The sequence below is a fragment of the Cucurbita pepo genome, unplaced genomic scaffold (assembly GCF_002806865.2).
Source record: "Cucurbita pepo subsp. pepo cultivar mu-cu-16 unplaced genomic scaffold, ASM280686v2 Cp4.1_scaffold000403, whole genome shotgun sequence".
Lineage (NCBI taxonomy): Eukaryota > Viridiplantae > Streptophyta > Magnoliopsida > Cucurbitales > Cucurbitaceae > Cucurbita > Cucurbita pepo.
This window is the reverse complement of record NW_019646637.1, coordinates 13,039-25,281: the sequence shown is the minus strand read 5'-3', so window position 1 is coordinate 25,281 and position 12,243 is coordinate 13,039.

Genomic DNA, 12,243 nt, shown 5'->3' with positions numbered 1-12,243 from the left:
CAATCTGCACACTCCTGGATGTAATGGAACCTGATCTTTATGTGCTTGCTCCGGTCGTGCAAAACTGGGTTTTTGATCAGGGAGATCGTAGCTTTGTTGTTCACATAAAGCATTGGTGGATCTCCTTCTCTTCCGATCAGCTCCTTCATTAGCGCGCAAGCTAGACCCCTTGTGTGGCCACTGTCGAAGTGGCGATGTACTCTGCTTCTCAAGAAGAAAGAGAAACTACCTTANACCTTTTTGTTTGAACTCCAATCTTCGAGCGAAGTTCCTCAAATTTCACCCGCGTCAGAGACTTGATGAAGATGTCTACAAGTTGTTCCCCTGTACGGATGAAGTCAATCTTGATCAACCTCCAATCTGCACACTCCCGGATGTAATGGAACCTGATCTTTATGTGCTTGCTCCGGTCGTGCAAAACTGGATTTTTGATCAGGGAGATCGTAGCTTTGTTGTTCACGTAAAGCATTGGTGGATCTCCTTCTCTTCCGATCAGCTCCTTCATCAGCGCGCAAGCTAGACCCCTTGTGTGGCCACTGTCGAAGCGGCGATGTACTCTACTTCTCAAGAAGAAAGAGAAACTACCTTCTGTTTAGTTGATTGCCAGCACATCGCGCCGCCTGAGAGGACGTAAATCAACTTGTTGGTGCTCTTACAATCATCAACGTCATCGGCCATGTCACTATCACTATAGCCAACCAGCTCAAGTTTCTTCTTTCCTCTCCCTGCATAGTATCTCACACCCCAGCCTCTAGTTCCGGCCACATAGTGCAGGATGCGCTTGACAGCGACAAGATGCTTCTCCCTAGGTGCTTCCATAAACCTACTCACTTATACAATAGAATAGGCGAGGTCAGGACGTGTATTTACTAGATAGCGCAGACTCCCGACGATGCTGCGGTAATTGGTGGCGTCGACTACCGGCGTAGTGTCGGCCTTCTTAGCTGGAGTCGGGCCTCCATTAGCGTCCTTGTAAGGTTACTCTCTGCTAGCCCAGCTATGTCCAGCAGCTTCTTCGCATACACACCTTCACAAATGGTGATGCCGGCAATACTCTACTGCACTTTGATGCCGAGGTAGTAGATGAGCTCGCCAAGATCACTCATCTTGAAGGTCTTTGACATCTCCCTCTTGAATCTTCCAAAAACTTTCATGTCGCCTCCGGTGATTATGAGGTCGTCGACCTACACTCCAACGACCAACTGCTGCTCGTCGTGGTCGCGCGTTACATGTCATGCTCAGAGGCACAACGCTTGAACTTCAGCGATAGCAAGGTACTATCAAGCTTCGCGATTCAGGCTCATGGTGCTTGCCGAAGCCCGTAGAGTGCCTTTTGCAGGCGCAATACCTTGTCGGGGTTGTTGTCGAGGAAGTCAGGTGGTTATCGGACATAGACGGTCTCCTTCAACTCTCTTTTGAGGAAAGCAGACTTCACGTCCATATGGTAGACCTTCCAAGAGTGATGTGCCGCGATCGCCGGCAACAGGTGGATGGATTCCAACCTTGCCACAGGCGCGAACACCTCTTCGAAGTCCACCCCTTGATTTTGGACGTAGCCCTTCGCCACCAGACAAGCTTTATGCTTCACAACTTCTCCCTCTTGTTCTCAGTGATGGACGCCATCTCTTCCTGCATTGCCTTTAAGCCGCCATGGGTTCTTCTCTACTTCGGCGAAAGAGTTCGATTCATCCACTCTGATGGCATACAGTTCGGCCACCTCTTCTTCGAGCTCACATGCCGCCAGTCCTGGTGGTTCACCTTCTCCTAGTAGGTCTTCAATCTTCCAGTACCTGGCCGCCGGACCATCATTGTGATCGGCATCCAACGTTGAATCTGCAGTATGTGGTGTTGCGAACTCCACATGTTCAGGGGGCGTAGCAGGAGTTGCGGCCAATGTTGCCGTAGGCGTGTCCGGTGCAGCTGCTAGCGGCGGTGATAGTGCCCGGTGCTGCGCTCCTCCTTCTCCCGGCTCGATGATGAGGTACTCCACTGTGAATTGATCTAGATTCTGGTCTGTCTCAATCACGTCGTTCCACCACCAGAAGGTGTTCTCGTCGAAGACGACGTCGCGTGACACGTGAGCTCGCCCCCCCAAAGGATCATAGAGCCTGTACACCTTGCTCCCGGGTTCGTAGCCAATGAAGACGACCTTCAGCCCCTTGGGATCGAGCTTGGCGAGGTGGGGATGCGTGATCTTCATATATGCGACGCAGTCGAATACTCGGAGATGATGTACCACATGTTTCTTGTTGTACCAGACCTCGTGTGGTGTCTTCCCTTCGAGGCTTTGCATTGACGACCGGTTGAAGAGGTAGACAGCCGTCATGACCGGCTTTCCCCATAACCTCCCAGGCATCCGTGTAACACTCTTAATTTTCTAAACTTAATTAGTGACGTCACCCATGCATACATAATTCATTACACGGAAGCTCATCATAAATAACCTTGGCAAAACACAACAAAGTCTTTCATAAAGTTCATAGTTCCAAAACAAACCTATCTCCAAAAATAAAACCTTCGGTAACTAAATTCAAAATAAATCTAAATAAAACAATATTCAATGTTTTAACTTAAAACAATCAAATAAATGTAAACTCCTAAAAATATTCTCTCTCCAACTTCTATGGTGTCCTCAGCTCAGCCGTCAACCGTACATTGACGTCTTGCCTTTACCTTGAAAATGTAGGTAGCATGTGGCTTGAGTATTTTATGTGGCCAGGTACCGGAAGATGGAAGACCTACTAGGAAGAGGTGAACCACCTGGACTGGCAGGTGCGCCAGCTCGAACAAGAGGTACCGGAGGTGGAGCTCGAACAAGAGCTCGGGTTATTTAGGTTTACACGTTTTAATTAGTTTGACCACAAGTTTTAGGAGGAGAATGTTAGATAAAAGCCTGTTGGTTTCCTTATTTAGGTTTACACATTTAATTAGTTTATTAAATATTTTCCTTTGACCCTTTGACAAATACGTCGAATGGATTACCAATTTTGTAGGCGGCCATTTCAAAACAAATGGCCCAGATTTAGTTGGCCACTCTCCGCATTTTTAGGATAGTTAATTGTTTAAATAGGTGAATCTATTGACAGGAAAAAATCACCTCAGTTTAAGCACAGTCAAGATTTCAGCAATTCTCTCTCTCTCTCTCTCTCTGTTATTTTACGCGTTTTATTTTCTTCCAACAACTTCCCACCAACGATTTCCTCTCACCGAAAAGAAAAGGATTTCCCTGCCCGATTATCGAAAAACAACAACCTTTTTGTTTGAACTCCAATCTTCGAGCGAAGTTCCTCAAATTTCACCCGCGTCAGAGACTTGATGAAGATGTCTACAAGTTGTTCCCCTGTACGGATGAAGTCAATCTTGATCAACCTCCAATCTGCACACTCCCGGATGTAATGGAACCTGATCTTTATGTGCTTGCTCCGGTCGTGCAAAACTGGATTTTTGATCAGGGAGATCGTAGCTTTGTTGTTCACGTAAAGCATTGGTGGATCTCCTTCTCTTCCGATCAGCTCCTTCATCAGCGCGCAAGCTAGACCCCTTGTGTGGCCACTGTCGAAGCGGCGATGTACTCTACTTCTCAAGAAGAAAGAGAAACTACCTTCTGTTTAGTTGATTGCCAGCACATCGCGCCGCCTGAGAGGACGTAAATCAACTTGTTGGTGCTCTTACAATCATCAACGTCATCGGCCATGTCACTATCACTATAGCCAACCAGCTCAAGTTTCTTCTTTCCTCTCCCTGCATAGTATCTCACACCCCAGCCTCTAGTTCCGGCCACATAGTGCAGGATGCGCTTGACAGCGACAAGATGCTTCTCCCTAGGTGCTTCCATAAACCTACTCACTTATACAATAGAATAGGCGAGGTCAGGACGTGTATTTACTAGATAGCGCAGACTCCCGACGATGCTGCGGTAATTGGTGGCGTCGACTACCGGCGTAGTGTCGGCCTTCTTAGCTGGAGTCGGGCCTCCATTAGCGTCCTTGTAAGGTTACTCTCTGCTAGCCCAGCTATGTCCAGCAGCTTCTTCGCATACACACCTTCACAAATGGTGATGCCGGCAATACTCTACTGCACTTTGATGCCGAGGTAGTAGATGAGCTCGCCAAGATCACTCATCTTGAAGGTCTTTGACATCTCCCTCTTGAATCTTCCAAAAACTTTCATGTCGCCTCCGGTGATTATGAGGTCGTCGACCTACACTCCAACGACCAACTGCTGCTCGTCGTGGTCGCGCGTTACATGTCATGCTCAGAGGCACAACGCTTGAACTTCAGCGATAGCAAGGTACTATCAAGCTTCGCGATTCAGGCTCATGGTGCTTGCCGAAGCCCGTAGAGTGCCTTTTGCAGGCGCAATACCTTGTCGGGGTTGTTGTCGAGGAAGTCAGGTGGTTATCGGACATAGACGGTCTCCTTCAACTCTCTTTTGAGGAAAGCAGACTTCACGTCCATATGGTAGACCTTCCAAGAGTGATGTGCCGCGATCGCCGGCAACAGGTGGATGGATTCCAACCTTGCCACAGGCGCGAACACCTCTTCGAAGTCCACCCCTTGATTTTGGACGTAGCCCTTCGCCACCAGACAAGCTTTATGCTTCACAACTTCTCCCTCTTGTTCTCAGTGATGGACGCCATCTCTTCCTGCATTGCCTTTAAGCCGCCATGGGTTCTTCTCTACTTCGGCGAAAGAGTTCGATTCATCCACTCTGATGGCATACAGTTCGGCCACCTCTTCTTCGAGCTCACATGCCGCCAGTCCTGGTGGTTCACCTTCTCCTAGTAGGTCTTCAATCTTCCAGTACCTGGCCGCCGGACCATCATTGTGATCGGCATCCAACGTTGAATCTGCAGTATGTGGTGTTGCGAACTCCACATGTTCAGGGGGCGTAGCAGGAGTTGCGGCCAATGTTGCCGTAGGCGTGTCCGGTGCAGCTGCTAGCGGCGGTGATAGTGCCCGGTGCTGCGCTCCTCCTTCTCCCGGCTCGATGATGAGGTACTCCACTGTGAATTGATCTAGATTCTGGTCTGTCTCAATCACGTCGTTCCACCACCAGAAGGTGTTCTCGTCGAAGACGACGTCGCGTGACACGTGAGCTCGCCCCCCCAAAGGATCATAGAGCCTGTACACCTTGCTCCCGGGTTCGTAGCCAATGAAGACGACCTTCAGCCCCTTGGGATCGAGCTTGGCGAGGTGGGGATGCGTGATCTTCATATATGCGACGCAGTCGAATACTCGGAGATGATGTACCACATGTTTCTTGTTGTACCAGACCTCGTGTGGTGTCTTCCCTTCGAGGCTTTGCGTTGACGACTGGTTTAAGAGGTAGACAGCCGTCATGACTGGCTTTCCCCATAACCTCCCAGGCATCCGTGTAACGCCTTTAATTTTCAAAACTTAATTAGTGACGTCACCCATGCATACATAATTCATTACATGGAAGCTCATCATAAATAACCTTAGCAAAACACAACAAAGTCTTTCATAAAGTTCATAGTTCCAAAACAAACCTATCTCCAAAAATAAAACCTTCGGTAACTAAATTCAAAATAAATCTAAATAAAACAATATTCAATGTTTTAACTTAAAACAATCAAATAAATGTAAACTCCTAAAAATATTCTCTCTCCAACTTCCATGGTGTCCTCAGCTCAGCCGTCAACTGTACATTGGCGCCTTGCCTTTACCTGGAAAATGTAGGTAGCATGTGGCTTGAGTATTTTATGAAATACTCAGTAAGTCACCCCGCTGTTGGGGTTAGAAATGCAAACACATGCAACATATGAGCGGGACCTAACTTTTCATAAAGTTTACATAGCCTTGGGCGCTTTTCTATTCCGGGTAGGATTGGATGTGTGGTACTCCTTCACACACGGCCCATGTATGCGTACATGGACCCACCAGGCGGGCTCGTATACATACCCATGTGCCTGACTTGGCCGGGCACAAGTGTTACATGTCACCGGACACTACATAACACAAAAGGGCCCGCATGATATCACGGCGAACATAAATATCATAATTCATTCTTTCGTATCATAAAGGGGAAGAATCCTGATGCACATGACATACATATATGCATGAAATCCCTTAACATATCTAACATGGCATTACATAAGCATTGCTAACATCGCATATACGTTTCTTAAATTATGGAATCTCACATGACTTACATTACATGGCATATTACATAACATGAAGTACATTCCAGTTGCATAAGCATCTCATGACATGACTCGATAATACTATGCGTATCCATGGCATCGATCAGCCTTTTCATGGCATATATTACTAACATGTCATTCATAACTTTACATAACATAAATAGTCAACAGTCAACATAATCCATTATGTTTCATAGCATAAACAGTCACATAATTCATACATCATACAGTCATATCACATAATAAAACATGGTGCATGCAGGGGCCACAAGGCATGCACAATCATACAATACATAGTAAACTAACTCTAACAGTAAGATCACTTACCTCGATGGCCTTGACCGAAGTCACTCACAACAAGCTAATCCCAATGGTTAAATACGTCCTATAATAACCACATAAAAACTTAGGAACCTTTCATAACATACCCTAGCTAAATCTCATGTTATTTATCAAAATAAACTCCCAACACAATCTGTCTTTGACGGTTAGAAACCATACTGACCTCAGATGGTAAATCTAAGGGCAGAAACGGCTTCGTAAGGACCAAAAACCTTGGAATTGATATATTATAGTGATACCGAGCAGATAAGCCGAGCTGCCGAGACGGCCCACTAAGCCGCCAAGCCGAGCCGCAGGATTTGACAGAGTCGAGCCGCCGTACACGTCAAGCCGAGCCGAGAGCACGCTGCGGAACCGAGACCAAGGCTGTAGCGCGCATCCGTGTTGGACAGAAACGCACAGGGCCCGCGTTCGTTCGTGGGCCGGTTCAGAGGCCGAAACCCGACCCGACTCTGCGTCTTCTTCGCCCCAACCCTCATGAAACCCTAATTTGATGTGTCGCCGCTGCCGACGACACAATCCCTTCCGTTTCTAATGATGGTCACGTGGTGTCCTCCTCCTTCACTTTCGACGGTTTGCCTTCTTCGACATAGCGATTCCGACGTCGACGCTAACTTCCACTCGACTCTTCCTCTAAAACAGCAACTTTCGAGAACTCGCCGAGCAAGAACCAGTGAACCAACCCACACGTTTCACCGGCTAACACTTTTGATTTTTCCGTACCCTCAGACACCCTCGAAAACACGAACAAGGTTGGAGAGAAAAAGTCGTTTTCAAGGAAGGAGAAGAGTTGAATATACTAATATAAAAGATTTCATAACTTTTTCATTAAGGTAGTAACTTCCTTGTCAGAAATCGTGCATCTTTCCCAGCGAGAATAAATGCATAGCATAATATATTTTCATTTTGGCAGCAAAAATAAAATTCCAACATAAAATATAAAAGAAATAAAAATAAAATCTTAACTAAATAAGGCAAAAATGGAAAATCTGAATCGTTACATCTCGGCAGTCATCAGCGGTGATCTTGCCGTCCCAACGATAGTCTGGTTCCGATGCTCCACCACCCCATTCTACTGGGGGGAGTAAAGTGTCGTTAGGTGATGCTGCATGTTGAGCTCGTCGCAATACTTGCCAAAGCTCGCCTAAGTGAATTCTCTGCCTCGGTTTGTGCATAGCACTCGCATCTTCTTCCCGCATTCGGCCTCTGCACGCACTTGAATGCACTTAATTGCCTCCACCGCCTCACTCTTCGCCTGCAGCAGGATCAACCACATGAAACGGCTATTGTCATCGACCAGCAGGAGGAAGAGAGTCTTGTCGTCTGGGGTCGCTTGCTTGATGGGCCCACAGAGATCACCGTGTACGAGCTCCAATGGCTCACCAGCGCGGTAAGATGCCTGAGATGGAAAAGGGGTGTGCTTATGCTTGCCGACGAGACACCCATCTTACAACATGTTCATGCCTTCAATTGCCAGCAAACTATACACCATATACTCCTTGTGTAGTTTCTGTAGAGTAGGAAAGCTCAGGTGCCCATACATTGCATGTCACCTCTAAGCTGCTTCTTCAATCCTAGCCGAGAGGCTGACCGGCTGTTCTATCTTCAACTCCAAGATGTAGAGGCGGTTCGCCGTGCGCCGAACTTGCGTGAGGAGCCATCGTCGATCGTCGCAAATCTTGAGCAACCCGCGCTGGATGTAAATGTAGCAACCGGCCTCATGAGTTGATCCAGGCTCATAAGGTTAGCCTTGAGCCTTGAGATGAAGTAGACGTTAGTCAACTTGCGGTGCTCGTTGCCCTTGCCGACGAACAGGATGGTGTCACACCCTTCGATCTCGACGATGGAGCCGTCGCCGAACTTCACTATCCCGCAATTTGTTGCCCTTGTGTTGAGGACCCATCGTCGGTGCTCGCGCTGCTCGCCCCTTTCGCCGATCTAAGCGAACACTCGCTCCTCCTTTAGCTGAATCAGTTTTCCAGCCGGTGTCTTTGCCACGCACAACTGGAGCTCTTCCTTGGAATCTGTCGACCCCTCACCGACGACGCTCAGCGGAGCAACGCCGTTGTTGATTGCTTCTGTTGATTTGGAATCGGAATTGGGGATGACAGATAGCACCGATGTGCTCACCATGAAAAGTGTCGGCTCTCCCTCCTCGGATTGGACCACATGGGCCTTCTCCTTGTTCCTAAGCTTTCTCCAACAATCTTTGCCCAGATGGCCTTTCTTCCCGTAGTTCGAGCACCGGATTGGCCCACCATCAGGGGAATCCTTCTTCTGCTCCCCTTCTGTCCCACGCGCGCGCCCGCGTGGTTTCTACTGCTTCTTGCTGCCTTTTTTGCCTGAGTTGTCACGGAGCTTCAGGCGTGCAAGCCACTCCTCCTCAGTGAGGAGGAGAAGATGACCCTACTTGTCGACAGCTGAAGCGGCATTCTTCTTCCTTTTCTCGACGTTGTGCAATCTTCCGGTCACCTCTTCCACCGTTAGGTCATTCATGTCAAGCAATGTCTCAATCGAAATTATGACTTGCTCGAGGTGATCAAGGACGACCTGCAGCATCTTTTTCACGATCTCCGTCTCGCTCATGCTCCCATCGAGAGTGGTGATGCTGTTGGCGAGACCGTGATCCGCATGAAAAAATCATTGATGGATTTACCATCCTTGAAACGGATCTCTGAGAACTCCTTCTGCAGCTGCTCGACGTTGGACTCCCGCACTCGCTGCACACCAACCCGGTGGGATTTGATCCCCTCCCAGACCGATTGCGCGGTGCGCTTGGTGGAGAGAGACGCTAGCATCTCTAGAGGCACAACCCGTAGTATGGCGACGAATGCCAGCCGATCCTCCCGGTACTCGATCGCTTCTCCTTCCTCCGGCTCAATGGCGTGCCATAGCCCTTGCGCCTGTAGGTTGACGCACATCAACAAAGCACACTCTTTGTAGTTGGACCTCGTCAGCATTGGGTACTTCACAGAGGCGGTCGTCTCCTTGATCACACGCTCAACAATGACTCGGTGTCGTCTTCATGGCCCTGGCCTCTTGGTGGCGGTGATAGAGACGCTGGCGCTTAGCGGCAGCGTGGAGGAGTGCGTGAGCCTGTCCAGGATGGACCCCACGACATGTGCATCTTCGTGTTTTGGTGCATCTTATTCTACCTTGAACTCGTGCTGTGATACCACTTGTTGTCTCTCAGCCGGAGCCTCTGCGATCAATGAGAATAGGAATGATGAACAGAAGTGATCGAGAAATGGAGTCTGAGTTTTTCCTTTTTTTGTGCTGCTTTAAACCATGCAACTTTTCTCATTTTTATAGCGGTAATTAAAGACACAACAACACTTTAAGCATGACCGAAGTGGCCAGCTGAAATCAAGCCACTCCATTGGACGTGGAGGAACTCTACGCCGGTTTATCTAACAGTCGACGGTCATGGCAATAATCAACGGTTTATCTAAAAGACCACAGGTTTATCTAACAGTCGACACTATAATTGAGAAAGAATCTTAGCCATGACAACCCTATGCTCACTGCCATTACCGTATATGAAGAGGGAAGCTCGAGTGAAGCAACCCCAACACAAGTCTCGCGGTCGATACAGAAACACGACGACATGAGACAAGGAAGTCAGAAAAATCATTTATCTCCACCTAGGCAGATAAATCATGAGACTGATGTTATATCAGGGGCGAGATCGCCGTCCACAAATGAACGTCTTACGGCTATGCCTGAGCTAGTTGAATTCTACAAGCAACTAAATAAATTGCTCATAGTCGGGTCCATTAGACCCACAAAGACCCTGTTAGTGATAACCCAAGGGCTGGAGAGAAACACCAAGCCAGCACCATGTTCACCCAAAAATACCATCCAGGTGAATGAAGAGAAGGGTCGGACATGAAAATTTCAAGACAGAGAGAAAGTTTTGATCAAATTGAAGTAGGTAAACTCCAAGGTCAAAACAATAAGAATCAAAGACTAGTGCGAAAATACTATGGACCAGTCGAAGTTATCCACAAGGTCGGAAAGGGGGATTCAATTGCTCCCATGGATGCGGACTAGCCCTATTGTCCACATCAGTAACTTGAAATGTTACTATCTTGTCCAAAAAGACATCAAGTCTAAAGAGGCAACACGACCTCATGTAAAGAAGAAAAATTTTCAAGTGAAGAAAGTAGTAGGGACTCCAATAGAGAAGACGCCAAAGTGTCAACGAATCAAGAAGTGGTTCCCAACAGTTACTTGCCGATTGGAAGAGACTCCTTAATGCTGAGGTCAACTGGAAGCGCATCAAGAGGCCTGAAGTCAGCCTCAACCTACATCGCTGAGTTCGCGAAGAATCATTTGGTAGAAACATCAACCAATCGAGTAGGAGAAGATGTCACGATCATTCTTGTCCAAGGTGTGTCGTCTATGACCACATGTCGAATGTCCCGATCATGCTTTTCCAGGACGTGTTGTCCATGGCCGCATGCCCGTTTCAAACTTCTTTTACATGCTTTCATCTTAGATAGACATTTACTATTTCATGTTGTGTCAATACGGGGGTGTATGATCGTTCACTAAAATCATGTCTACACCCGCCAGGGCTAAAATGCCCCAAAATGTACTATAAGAGGATATGATTAGTTGTCACTTTCTCCTACCAGGGTTATATGTTATCAAAGTCGTTGTTGCCTAATTGCTTTTAGCTTATAACATTGTTTTCTTTTAAATTGTTTTCAACGTATTTCCTCGCTCACGTTTTCTAAAAGATTTCTCTCAAATGTGACTCGAGGCTCAAGTATACGTCGACATTGTCCGCAAAATCTAAATTTCTCACAGTTGTCTTGTTCACTAGGTTAGAACAAGTATCGAACAATCGCTGCCCAGCTGACGCAAGAGTACGATTGTGAAACATAACCCATTTGGGGCTCAAATAAAACTTAGTCTTTCACTAGCTATCCTTTTTCGGTTCCTTCACAATAATTGTTCATAATATTTCCTTAAAACTATAGAAACAAAACTCAAAGGAAATTATTCACTCATAATACATACCTCCACCACATGCTCTATGCTTGACCATTACAAACATTAGGCTTCAAGCTCAATATCATAAGTTGTTCTTATATTTTCGAATTTTAGTGCTTGACCATACAAAAACAATAGGTTATACGACTTTTATGGTGATTTTCATACTCACGTATACGTAATCTTGTCTCATGTTTTCTATGATCGCACATAGTTTTTAGTGATACAAATTCCATTAAATTTGGATTTTATTAATTCCTTACTCAAGACTCTGTTCGTTCGTGGTCATAGAGTTAAAATTGATACCATTTGTCATGTATGATAAAATTGAAAGTTTATGGTTAAAATTGATATAATCGACAAGTTTATGATAAAAAATGATTTTAAGGGAAAAATACGTAGAAAAAATCTAAAATCTATAACAAAAAAAAAAAAAATGTAAAAGTTAAATTTAAACACTTCGAGGATACTAGAAATTTGAAGATTGTAGAGTCATTTCTTACCGTCCTATTGGTAACAAGTGGTTAAAAAAACTTGGTGACTCCGAAAAATTCAATCAATCCAAACCAACCCGTATAATTTGGTCAATGAATTTCTCTAAAACTAGATTGAATTGAACGGAACAAATTTGAAATTTTTTATTTTCTACGATACAAGTATACACGTATTTATCTTATTTTTATTTAATTTCATAATTATTTTTTATTATTTATTTTTTAATAATCTTTAATCTT